This window comes from Lepus europaeus, chromosome 8, assembly GCF_033115175.1.
Source record: "Lepus europaeus isolate LE1 chromosome 8, mLepTim1.pri, whole genome shotgun sequence".
Classification (NCBI taxonomy): domain Eukaryota; kingdom Metazoa; phylum Chordata; class Mammalia; order Lagomorpha; family Leporidae; genus Lepus; species Lepus europaeus.
Genome location: NC_084834.1, coordinates 7,585,983 through 7,599,995, shown reverse-complemented (window position 1 = coordinate 7,599,995; position 14,013 = coordinate 7,585,983).

Sequence of the window (14,013 nt, the reverse complement as noted above, 5' to 3'; positions counted from 1 at the left end):
AAGGCAAAGAAATGTGCAACAAAACATAAATTTCTGCAATAAACAAGAAGGCAAATCTTGGAGCCTTTATCAGACCGGGAAATGATATTTTCCAGGATAAATTCAGGCTCCATTGTATACACTTCTGCGTTGTGACCACCCACGCTACAGACCATTTTTATGACTCAACTACACGAAGTTCAGGGGAAAATATTTATATATTGTAATGTGGCGGGGAAGTTATTTTTCTTACTTTGGGAAAGCATCTAATTTGCACGACCTCTGGACAAAGCTAGGGGTTAAATCCCGCCCCGAGTCCTCTGTCACTGTCCGCACAGAACAGAGGATAGAGCCTGTTCTCCTGTTGGAGAACGGTCTGCCAGACAGAGGGAGCCAAATATACTGTGTACTCCCTTTGTGTCTAGAGAAACAGAATAATCACTGATCGACAAAGATCACCCCTGGATTTATGACCGGACTGAACTCATGCAAACGTATAGGACGTCAACTAATGTGCATTAACAAGTAAGATTACTAACACTCATTTCTGGGATTTTTGTTAAGTCCTGAGATACTCAAACAGCCGTGTCTAAAAGCATCAATTATGACTTTGATTTAAAAACTCTGTCCAGGTTTTCAAAATGATAAAGTCACAGAAGGGATACTGCAAAAGCCACCACTTTCATAATTGTTTCTATTTTCTTTGAGCTCTTAAGAATTTAAACATGAGAAAGTATTTCATTGTTTTTCCCACCAATTCCTGCAAAAAGCATTATTTACATTTGGTCCAAGGCTGGGAGAGGGCTCCAGGGTGGTTAAAGAGCTGCCCAGGGCCAAGGGTGCAGCCCAGTAGCTAAGACAGCCGCACCCCATATCAGAGTGCCCGGGGTTGCAGCTGGGTGCATCTCTGTCTCCTGCTAATGTGGCCCTGGGAGGCAGCAGTGATGGTTCAAATGGCTGGGTTCCCGCCACCCAGGCGGGAGACCTGAACGGAGTCCTGGGGTTTCCAGTTTGGGCTTTGGTCCAACCCCAGGCCGTTGTTGGCATTGGGAGGGCGGGGTGAACCAGCTGATAGGAGCTCTCTGCTTCTCAAATAACTGTGAATCAAACAGTGCACAGTGACCAAAAGGAGAGGCCCAAGCAGCAGCGACCCCTGAAGGCCCTGGGCTCTGCAGTCTCCCAGTCGCCTCCAGGATGAGCCACTGGCAAACTCCCTCGCAGGGTGAGGTAGGGCTCGGCCTGCCCCTGGGGCTGGTTAGGGGTCGCCCCTTCTCTGGTGGGTTTCACTGCCTAGTCTGGGAAGTGGCTCTTGGGCAGTCACGAGGTCTGCCCAAGTTTCCTCTCTGCCTGGAAGGCGTTGTGGTCTCCTAGGGGCACCCCGGGAGGCCTGTGACGGCCCCAGGGGCAGCTACTGTGAGGAATCTGGGAGGTCTTGTTTGGTCAGCAATAAGGAGATAACGTGGCTGGTCCCCTAGCAGGAGATGGCCGAGCTGGGGGCCCTGATACCAGCAGTGGAGGGGAGCTACGGGGCTGTTCCGTGAGGCGCTGCCATGCAGAGACAGTAAGTATTTTATTTTATAGATTTATTTATTTGAAACGCAGAGTTAGAGAGAGAGAGACAGAGACAGGTCTTCCACCCGCTGGCTCACTCCCCAAATGGCCACAATGGCCGGTGTGGTGGCCAGGCTGGAGCCAGGAGCCAGGAGCTTCTTCTGGTCTCTCACATGGATGCAGGGGACCAAGCACTTGGGCCATCTGCTACTGCTTTCCCAGGCCACAGCAGGGGGCTGGATCGGAAGTGGAGCAGCCTGGGATTGAACCTGGGCCCTTACTGGATGGCTGTGCCTGTGGATGACAGCTTAACCTGCTAGGCCACAACACCGGCCCAGACTAAGTATTTTAATCCAGTTCTTCCCTTTGTCATGTGGTAAAACTGCCAGTATTATCGCCAGTGGAAGTTGCCTGCGCCAACAGAAGTGTCAAGTAGGTGATGTGTGACAGTCATCGACTTTCTAGGTTGCCACTGGCACTCCCAGCCGGTAACATCAGAGCCTCTTTCTTTTTGATTTGGGAGTTTAGAGCCGTAGCTCTTTCTGTACCCATGTCAAACTTTATAAGGCTCATAGAATATAGAGGAATTGTGAGGAAGAATCAAAAATGACTTATGAATCAAAAATGACTTATGAATCAAAAATGACTTATGAATCAAAAATGACTTATAATTCCCCCACTTAAGGCAGCCACTACTGAAACTTCTTCCAAATGGTTTCTCCTGGGATCGGTGTTTGACGTGGCTAAAACACGATTTGGGACAGCAACACCCCATTTTGGAATGACTGGGTTCTAGGCCAGGCTCTGCTCCTGATCCAGCTTCCTGCTGATGCTCACACCGGGAGGCAGCAGGTGATGGCTCAAGTAGTTGCACCCCTGCCACACCCATGGGAGGCCGGGGTGGAGTTCCCTGCTCTTGGCCTCAGCTTAACTCAGGCCCCACTGTTGCGGGCATTTGGGGAGTGAACCAGCAGATGGAATATCTCTGCCTCTCAACTAAATAGATAAATAACCAAAAGTTTCTCATATTCTTGTTGTCGTGTTTGCTTCCAGTGAAAATGGAATCATATGCATCTCACGATGGCTATGATAGTCTGTCATCTTGGACATTAGGGTGGCATGAGGCTTGAGAGTGCTAGTTTGGCTAAATTCTCTTCTGTAGTAAACAGATGTAGAAAATTATGCCTCTTTTTGGGTGTGTCTCTTTCTCACATTGTATTTCGGAATTAATTTATAAAGTAAATATTCTTCCATGAAGTTGGTTTACTGCAAATTAGGAACGATATTGTATTCATGTGACATTCATTTCAAGAGAGGGAAACAAAATTCCCCCTCATCTCCCCAAGGGAGTTTGTCTGGGAGGAATCCAGATTTTGAGTACAACATTTGGTAAAGGAATTAGGAAAGGACAGTTAATAATTTCCATCAATTAAAGTGATGCTTAAATTCATTATAGAAGACCTGTATTCGAATTCTTGCTAATTTTCAATTGTGCATAAAAATAAAAGTTGTGAAATAAACCTAAAATCACAGAACAAGAGTCTACCAGACTTGCTTTATTTAATTCCATGTATATTGTTCTACTGCAAAACGGTTTGTATTTTTCTTTGCCCTATCCTAGTCTAAGATAGTGTAAAGTGCCTTTTGGTGTAGTTGGTGTTAGTTCCATCTCTTTTAAAAGAAAAACTTTTACTTTGATCTTCTCAGAACATGTTGACTGTGTAGTGATGATGGACAGTCCAGAGAGCCAAGGCAGGGTGTGTGCATGTGTGTGTTGAGAATGGGCATGGGAGGGGCCAATTCAGACTTCATTAAATTACAAGCCTCCTCCTTGGACCATCACCTGTGTGACTGTTTCCTTATTGGAATCTACATACGAAATACTGAGTTATATATAAAGATTTTACAAATTATGAGGCTTTTCTTTGGTGTGACTAATAGAGTTTTCTACAGGTGTATGAAGAAAACATGCCAGTATAATTTCTGTTCTTTTAAAGAGCAATCACATGACATAGTTCTACCAATAACCCTTGGATCACTATGGCTTTGGGGGAGGAGATGTAGTTGAGACTTGTATGCAGATGGGAAGTTTTTTTTTTCTCTCTTAAGGTATCTCCTCATCTTGGAGACTGTTAAACTTTAAATCAGCAAAGATCTGTCTTTCTTTCTTTTCTTTTCTTTTTTTTTTTTGTTTGACAGGTAGAGTCATAGACAGTGAGCGAGAAAGAGACAGAGAGAAAGGTCTTTCTTCCATTGGTTCACTCCCTAAATGGCTGCTACGGCTGGCGCTGCACTGATCCGAAGCCAGGAGCCAGGTGCTTCTTCCTGGTCTCCCATGTAGGTGCAGGGCCCAAGCACTTGGGCCATCCTCCACTGCACTCCTGGGCCATAGCAGAGAGCTGGACTGGAAGAGGAGCAACCGGGACTAGAACCGGTGCCCATTTGAGATGCCGGCACCGCAGGTGGAAGATTAACCAAGTGAGCCACGGTGCCGGCCCCTAGATCTGTCTTTCAAAGTATCTTTATATTGATGTCCTTATTACTTTTCCAGTAACTATAATTTCTCTCAAAAATTTTTTTCAAGTTATTTGAGAGACAGAGAAACAGAAACAGAGAGAGCTCCCACGTACTGGTTCACTCCCCAGAGGCACAGTAGCCAGGGCTGGCCTGAGGCTCAAACCAGGAGCCAGAAACTCAATACAAGTCTTCCACATGGGTAGCAGGAACCCATTACCGGAGCTATCATCACATCATGCCAGGATCTGCTAGCAGGAAGTCAGAGTTAGGAGCCAGAGCCAGGTGTCAAACCCAGACACTTTGATGTGGGACACACACGTCTCGCTGGCATTCCAGCTGCTAGGCTAAATGCTCACCTCTGTAATTTCTCTCTCTCTCTTTTAAAATTTTTATTTATTTTCATTTTACATGTATAACAGATACCGTCCATCTATTGGCTTACTTCCCAAATGCCCGCATTAGCCAGGGCTGTGCCAGGCTGAGCCAGGAGCCTGAAACTCAGTCTGGGTTTCCCACATGGGTGGCAGGGACCCAAGGACGTGAGCCATTACCTGTTACCTCCCATAGTGCACATTAGTAGGGAGCTGGAAGGCAGAGTTAGGACTTGAACCTACACACTTTGATATGGGTTGCAGGCATCCTAGGTGATGTGTTAAATGCTACTCTCAATGCCTGTCCTGTAATTTCTCTTTTGAAAGGCTCTTCTAGTAAGTGACAAGTATAGCATTTTAAAATCGACTTGACTATTGTGACAGAAAAACCAAGAAACATGTTAACTTTAAAAATAACACAACAAATACTTTTACACCTCTCTTAACTAATAAAATGCTAAGGTACCAGCCCTATTGTGATACCACATACTTTCAAGAAATTCATCTCATTTAAAAGGATTTCATGATTTAGAATAGTCCAGGAAAATTTAGACTTCCATTTATGGTTTTGTTTCCAAAACGTTCCCATTTTTTCAAGTGAGCCTTAACTGTCCATCTAGAAATACTTAATTAACCTATGGAGTGACCAGACTAGAGCACAGACATGAGCCACCTTGGAGTTTGCAAATAAGGTGCTTGCCTTCTCTCCCTCTCTGTCTGTCTCTCCCCCTCTCCCTCCGCCTCCCTCCCCCATCCAATCATTCTTGCTAAGGAAAACTTCCATGCCCCATAAATATTCTTTAAAAAGCCTCACCCTTCAGCTTTGGAATGTGGATAGTAATATACGATTCTCCCCCAAGAGGCTGATGTCTGTACTGCTTTCTTCCTCCTTTGCACATTATGCAGTTCACTCCTGCCACTGAATCAAAAAGCATCAGAATATTAGGCTTTGCAATGAGAAGGCAGATTGCTGCTTCCAGTGGGCATCAGGCTGGGGAGAAGGCTGAGGAGTCTCCACCTTCTCTAAACTGCTGTGGCAGCTGGACCCAGGCAGGCACTCCATCCGCCCAACTGCTGGGGTGCGCGTGATGTACAGAAAATACTTCCAGTGACGTCGTTCACCACGACATATGGTGTGTGTGGCAGCAAACAGCATCTGCATATTTCACATGGGAATGGAATTTGCCGTTTTGAAAGAATTTGGATAATATCTCCTGTATTCCTTTTCTTTTTTACTCTCTCTTCTCATTTAATTTAGGGCATCCCATTTTATTTCAGTAACCACAGTATTTTTATTTATTTATTATTTTTTAAATTTTTTTTAAAATTTTTGACAGGCAGAGTGGACAGTGAGAGAGAGAGACAGAGAGAAAGGTCTTCCTTTGCCGTTGGTTCACCCTCCAATGGCTGCCGCGGTAGGCGTACTGCGGCCGTTGCACCGCGCTGATCCGAAGGCAGGAGCCAGGTGCTTCTCCTGGTCTCCCATGGGGTGCAGGGCCCAAGCACTTGGGCCATAGCAGAGAGCTGGCCTGGAAGAGGGGCAACCGGGACAGAATCCGGTGCCCCGACCGGGACTAGAACCCAGTGTGCCGGCGCCGCTAGGAGGAAGATTAGCCTGTTGAGCCATGGCGCCAGCCAACAGTATAATGTAGTAGTTTAGAGTCCTGAATTTGGGAATCAGAAAGATCTGGGTGCAGATGTTAGCTCTACCACGTTAACTGTTAACCTCAAATCTCCTCTCTCTAAATGGGTATGAAGTCTGACAGGGATGGGATGAGGACTAAATGAAGACGAGTGTGAAGTACTTAGGGTCACCACTGTGAGCTGGATGTCTGTCTTGGTTGTCAGTGGGAACCCTCCTACACGTTAAGTCATGATCATGTTGAGACAACAGGGGCTGGTGACTGCCTGACCCAAGATCAGTGTGATCTTGCAGGCTCTCTGGTTGCTTTAATTGCGGCCACGTGACTCATTGGTCTCACTTCCTGCTGCCTCCGTGGCCTGTCCTGTGTGTGGGAGGAACAGAAGAGGACAGTAAGAGCAGGGAACAACACAGGGACATTTTTATTTGCTGATAGAAACAACGGGGACATGACATTGCACAGAGTTGGATAACTAATGATTCCTGGGCTCCTTAACAGCATTAAAACTCTGTAAATACACACTGAATATCTTTGAGAGCTCTGACTTCAGTATTTTTTTAAAAGATTTATTTATTTGAAAGTTAGAATGTTAGCGAGAAAGAGATCTTCCAATCTACCAGTTCACTCTCCAAATGGCTGCACAGCCAGGGCTGAGCCAGGCTGAAGTCAGGAGCCTAGAACTCTATTTGAGTCTCCCATAGAGGTGGCAGGAGCCCAAGTACTCCGTCCATCGCGTGCTTCTTCCCAGGCACCTTAGCAGGGAGCTGGGACTCAAACCGGCGCGCTAGTATGAGATGCCGGTGCCAGCAGCAACTTCACCTGCTGCCCACAATGCTGGCCTAACTCTGACTTCCGTCTCTGACCAGAGATCAGTCTGTGGGAGCAGAGTGATCTCTGTGCAGCTCAGCACTGGACCTCTCTTTCCTTCATCCTGTGCTCCCTGCTCTTCCCCACAGTGCGGGTGACTGATGTCTGCCTTTTCCATTTCGCAGGAATTCCGCTCGGCCCCGGCAAACACAATCTCTTTTCCTTTTGCCCCTCTCTTTCAGTGGTCCTCCCTGGAGCTGGATGGTGCTAAGGGCAGCAGTACGCTGAGTCTTGTCTTGATTCTTGTGAACAGTAGTGATTAGAGTGCTTAGGAACCTAACAAGGCAGGGTGGCAAAAGCCACATTACTGCTTAAAACATTTCAGCTGTAGTCCCAGTTGCGCTACTTACTTGCTGACACAGATCTAGCTTCCTTTTCCTTATGACCTTGAGAAAGTCACAAAATCTCTTTAGCTCTGTTTTTCTAATTTTAAGTAGGAATACAAATTATCTGTACTTTCTTGGATTGTGGTGAAATACTGAAAAAAATAATTTAACAGACCTCTGTTGCATGTCTATTACTTGTCGTGTAGGAGGGCATTTTAAAAAGTTTGTGGGAAATCGAATTAAAATATAAGTTGATTTTGGTGCAGAAAACTTTGAAATCCATGTGGTTTGTTTCTTGTATTTCCATGAGCTTTTCGAAAATCCTTTGTAACGGGGCCAGCGCTGTGGCATAGTGGGTAAAGATGCTGCCTGCAGTGCCAGCATCCCATATGGGCACTGTTTTGAATCCTGGCTGCTCCACTTCCAATCCAGCTCTCTGCTATGGCCTGGGAAAGCAGTAGAAGATGGCCCAAGTGCTTGGGCTCCTGCACCCACGTGGGAGACCAGGAAGAAGCTCCTGGCTTCAGATCAGTGCAGTTCCAGCCGTTGCGGCCAATTGAGGAACGAACCAGTAGATGGAAGATCCCTCTCCGTCTCCGTCTCCGTCTCCCTCTCCCTCTCCCTCTCCCTCTCCCTCTCCCTAACTCTGACTTTTAAATACATAAATAAACCTTAAAAATTAAAAAAAAGAAAATCGCTTGTAGTAAGATAGTTTACACAAAGGAATCTCAGAAACCACAATAACCGTAAATATTGGCTAGTAAGTTTTTACTGGCTGCTTTAAAAATACTATTTAGTTACTTGAGAGGCAGAGACAAAGGAGAAAGAACTCTCATCTGCTGGTTCACTCCCCACACGCCCTCAACAGCTGGGCTCGGCGAGGCTGAAGCCAGGAGCTGAGAACTCCGGTTTCTCGGGGTGGCAGAGAAGCACGTGCTTGAACCATCACTGCTGCTTCCCAGGGTGCGCACTGTCAGGAGGGTGGCGTTGGGGTTTGGAGCTGGGCATTGAACTCCGGTACTCCAATGTGGGACGTGGGCATCTTGACCGCTAGGCTAAATGCTGGCCCTTACGGTGAGCTTTTGGATGCATCAGTAAGATGTGGGGAACTGACGAGTGCTGGAAAAGAATTTAAGTGTGAAATGGAAGTTAAAGAGAGTGGTTGGCTGTAGGACAAAACATCCATTTACATCTCCTGCTGTGTTTTCCCATGCCTAACTGGCTAGATTGGGCTCTATTGAGTACCTACTTGGCTGCAAGGCAACTGCGGCCCCCTGCCTCTCCCCGATGATAAAGCCAAACATCCTGGTTCCAACAAGTTTCTGATGATATAAATTCCAGGGTATAAAAACCCACACTTTTCTTAATAGGTTTCAGGCCCATTACTGGTAATGATTTAAACTTGTTATGGCTGAAGGGTGATGCTTCTGTTTTTCATTAAACGTTGCCGAACAGGTGCTGAGCTGAGCAGTCCTTAATGCCTTCCAGCCTCTGCTAAGTCATATTTAAAAGTAAAATATTTGAAATTTGCCCAGATTTCAAGAGTCACATTAATGAGAGAGTTCAAATGAGAACACATTGTATAACCTCTATTTTGCATCATTTGGTTTAGATTTGAAGGACAAAATCCTTCTCCTCTGGTGGAATATTTAGTGGAGGTAAATGCAAAAAATTTAAATTTGGCTTCATTGCATTGGTTGCACAAAAGTCCTGGAAGCTCCATCTTCGCCCCCCTCCCTCCCTGTGTGTGTGTGTGTGTGTGATTACTGAACCAAGATGTATTCCAAGGAAGGCTGTTCTGCTGGGCAATGTTTGAAGTAGGTAAATTTGTGCTCAGGAGAAGGGAGGTAATTACGACAAATGACTCGCAGATCCGGTAGATTCACGGAGGGAGGATTAAACGAAATATTTCAAGCTGTTGTTGGGTCTGTTGACTCAAGTTTGTATGAGGTTAACAACTTCCACAACAGCCTTTCAGGTAGTTGTTCTCGGGTGTCTTCTGGTTGTTGGGCTCACTTGAATTACTTTATGAGGAATATTTAGAATAGGCAGAACCAGGATGGCCAACCTGTGTCCACAACTCAGGAGAATTCCTGGTTTTCCCAGTCTTCAGCGTGACTGCTGTAGGACGCAGGGGTATGAGATCACCATGGGCGAAACTAGTCTTTTTTTTTTTTTTTTTCCTGATGTGTGATTTCCATAGATTCTTGGTTTTTTTTTTTTAAACTTTTATTTAATGAATATAAATTTCCAAAGTACAGCTTATGGGTTACAATGGCTTCCCACTCCCATAACTTCCCTCCCACCCACAACCCTCCCCTTTCCCACTCCCTCTCCCCTTCCATTCACATCAAGATTCATTTTCAATTCTCTTTATATACAGAAGATCAGTTTAGTATATATTAGGTAACGATTTCAACAGTTTGCCCCCACATAGCAACACAAAGTGAAAAATACTGTTGGAGTACTAGTTATAGCATTAAATAAGAGTGTACAGCACATTAAAGACAGAGATCCTACATAATATTTTTTTTAAAAATTAATTAATTTTCTGTGCCATTTCCAATTTAACACCAGGGTTTTTTGTTTTGTTTTTTTCATTTCCAATTATCTTTATATACAGAAGATCAATTCAGTATATAATTAGTAAAGATCTCATCAGTTTGTACCCACGCAGAAACACAAAGTGTAAAAATTCTGTTTCAGTACTAGTTATAGCATCACTGCACATTAGACAACACATTAAGGACAGATCCCACATGGGATGTAAGTACACAGTGACTTCTGTTGCTGACTTAACAATTTGACACTCCTGTTCATGGCGTCAGATTTCCATAGATTCTTACATGCTCACTAGAAAATTTATAAGAACTAAGTTATTGAAGCACACTTCACTTAATTTTGTAGAGTGACCAGCTTATTTATTTGGTTTATCTTAGAATATTATAATTATAATATAATGAATTATATTAAAGCCGTTATAAAGCTGCCACAGTGGTTGTCGATGACGGTGGAGGTGATGCTGTTTTGTGGGCATGTATGAGATTGTCTTAATTCTCAAAGGGTTGCATACTGAGTGCCATAATGTCTACTTCGGTGTTTTAACAACAAATAAACAGCCTGATGAAGGATATATGACATTGTTTTTTTCATTTATTTATTAGAAAGAGTTACAGAGAGAGAGCAGAAGAGACAGAGAGAGAGAGAGAGAGAGAGAGAGATCTTCCATTTGCTGGTTCACTCATCAGTTGGCAGCAATGGCCAGAGCTGGGCCAGGCTGAAGCCAGGAGCCAGGAGCTTTATCTGGGTCTCCCACATGCATGGCAGGGATGCAAATACTTGGGCCATCTTCTGCTGCTTTCCCAGGTGCATTAGCAGGGAGCTGGATAAGAAGTGAAGCATCTGGGACATGAACCGGCACCCAGATGGGGCACTGGGATTGCAGGTGGCAGCTTTACCCACTATGTCACAATGCTAGCCTCCCAAAATTATTACAATATTATTATATGTAGTTATTTTGTAGATATGTGTTCCTTTTACTTTTCTTTCAGCTCTTTTATGTGTTTGTAAATTTTCATAATAAAAAACTAAAAGAAAAACTTGTATTCATAATCATAAAATGCTAAGGCTCCACTGAAAAACTTGGAAAATTATTTGCTAATATGTCATAAATTGGGTTGTTATCCTTAAAATAGAAATCATTTTTATGAATCAATGAGGAAAAGGGTAAATACTTCAATAGAAAGTAGGCAGAGAAGTAGCTGGATCAGGGAAGCAGGTGCCCTGCGCTGGCAAACCAGGTGAAATCGGATTGCATGGGCCCGGGAGCTTAGTGCACTGCCTGCACGAAGCGAGTCTGCTCTGGTGAGCCTGGCCTAGATCCCCCAGGACAGCGGGGCGACTGTTCACCCCGGGCGAGGGGGTGGAAAGCAGCTCGTCTCTCTCTCTCCCCTTCTCCCTGCTACAACAGTGAGCTGCAGCCAGTGGTGGGAGGGCTGGCACCATTTTTGGACACAGGTAGCAGCTACTCCAGCTTGTGTGTGAGCACCCAGCAGTTATTGGGCTCGCCCTTCACCCAGCCAGCTGGGACAACCGCAGCAGTTTAAGAGCAGCCAACAGAGACGGTCTCCACTGCCCCAGCTGTACCCACCAGGCAATGGGAGGGGAGAGGGAGCCATCCCTACGGAAGGGAAATATCACCTGCGGGATTCTATGCATCCAGCACTATTGTGAAGCAAGCGGGGCTGCGCCTGGCAGGTATTTTGCGTGCCTGTGATCCAGAGATCTTCCCAGAGAGAAAAAACTGTGTTCTCCACTGACATTGAATCTGGTTGGGAGGATCAGACTTCATCCGATGGGCTGGTATACACAGGGACAGCAGCTCTGGGAACACCTCAGTCTCCCTGCAGACAGGATGGGCTAGCCGGGCAGAGTGGCCCCACTGGCACTCCTTGATCCTAGAGTTCTGGGTGCTGAGACCGAGAAAACACTGTGACTGTGTGAGAGGAGGCAGGGTGTGCTGGGTTCTGGGCAATCAGAGTGCTGCTGCACATTCTCAGAGCTCCCTGGTTGCCCCGAGCAGCTCACAGTAGAGGGAACTGTGCTCACAGGAAGGACTGCACAGATCGTACGTGCAGTTCATATGGCAATGCAGATGAGTGTTGAGCACACTGGGGAACACCTGGGCACTCCTCAGCTTGGAGGAGAAGGGGTGGTCGCACCAATAGAGATGATCATTCCTCTCCTTCCAGTTACCAGAGGAGAGCTACCATGCCCAACTTGGGTGTTACCCTGGATATTCACCCCATCCTGGAGCAATGACCAGAGCTCCCTGGCCAAATCCACCATGCACCCCTTGGTATTCACTTAAAGTGTAGACATTCACTAAGCCACAGAGGCATAGTCCAAAGATAAAAGCCATCAGAGGAAAAGAAAAAAACATTCTACAAATGCCTAAAAATAAATGCAGAAATTAAAGAAACAAGAATAAGAAGATACTAACACCCCTGCCCAAAGGAACACAACAACATTTCAATATTAGAATATGAAGATGAAGGGATTGAAGAAATGATGGAAATGGAATTCAAAAAATTAGTAATAGGATTACTCAAATGCAATCAGAAGCAAATCTATGAACTAAAGAAAACTATATATGAACGAAAATTTTTCCCATGAAATTAAGATTTTAAAGATAAAATGAAATACTAGAAATGAAGAATTCAATAGATCAAATGAAAAATGCAATGGAAAGCCTTAACAACAGAGTTGGTGAAGCAGAAGAAAGAGCATCCAAGCTAGAAGACAAATCTCTATAAATTTTGTAGTCATACCAAAAATGAGAAGAAATTGGAAAACTTAAAAACAGTGTTGGAGATCTATGAGATGCTATCAAATGACCCAACATATGGGTCTTTGGAGTGCCTGAAGATATGGGAAGAGAAAAGGGACTAGCAGGCCTATAGTGAAATAATCACAGAAAATTTCCCTAGTTTGGAGAAAGAAAAGAATGTCCAAGTACAGGAAGCACATAGAACTCCTAACAGATAGGCCCAGAAAAGATCTTTGTTGCAACACATTTTAGTCAGACTTTCCTCAATAAAGCCTAAAGAAAAGATTCTAAAATGTGCATGAGAGAAATGCCAGATTGCTTTCAGAGGATCTCCAATTAAACTCACAACTGACTTCTTATCAGAAACCCTACAGGCTAGAAGACAGTGGTAAGATATATTCCAAATCTTAAGAGGAAAAAAACCTGTCAACCTAGAATACTGTACCCTGCAAAACTCATTTATGAATGAAGGAAAAAAAGGGTAGGTGTAGCCATCTAATACCAGACAAAATAGACTTTAACACAAAAATTGTTAAAAGAGACAAAGAAGGACACTATGTAATGATTAAGGGATCAATACAACAGGAAGATGTGTCTATAATAAATATATATGCACTTAATTACAGGGCACCTGGATATTTAAAAGAACTGCTAATAGATCTTAAGGGATACATAGACTACAATACCACAGTACAGTAGTAACAAGGGACTTCAACACCCCACTATCATCAGTGGATAGCTCAACCAGTCAGAAAATCAACAAAGAAACAACAGAGCTAATTGACACTATGGACCAATATCGACCTAATGATATCTACAGAACTTTCATCACACAGTGGCAGAATACACATTCTCAGCAGTGCAAGGAACTTTCTCTAGGATAGACCATATACTAGGCCACAAAGCAAGTCTCAGCAAATTCAAAAAAACCAAAATCATGCCATGCACCTTCTCTGATCACAATGGATTGAACCTCAAAACCAACAACTCAAGAATATCAAGAACATATGCAAACTCATGGAGACTGAACAACATGTTCCTAAATGAACAGTGGGTCATAAAATAAATCAAAAGAGAAGTCAAAAAATTTCTGGAAATGAATGAAGATGAAAATACCTTATACCAAACTTATAGGATCCAGCAGCTTTAAGAGGGAAGTTTACAGCAGTTAGTGCCTATATCAAGAAAGTGGAAAGTCACCAAATAAATGGGCTGTCAATGCAGCTCAAGGACCTAGAAAAACAACAACAAACCAAACCCCAAATTAGTAGGAGGAAAGAAATAATTAAAATTAAGGAAGAAGTAAACAAAATTGAAACAAACAAACAAACAAAAAACAATACATAAGATCAATGAAATGAACTGGTTTTTTGAAAACATAAACAAAATTGACACACCATTGATCCAACTACCCAAAACAAAAAAAATGA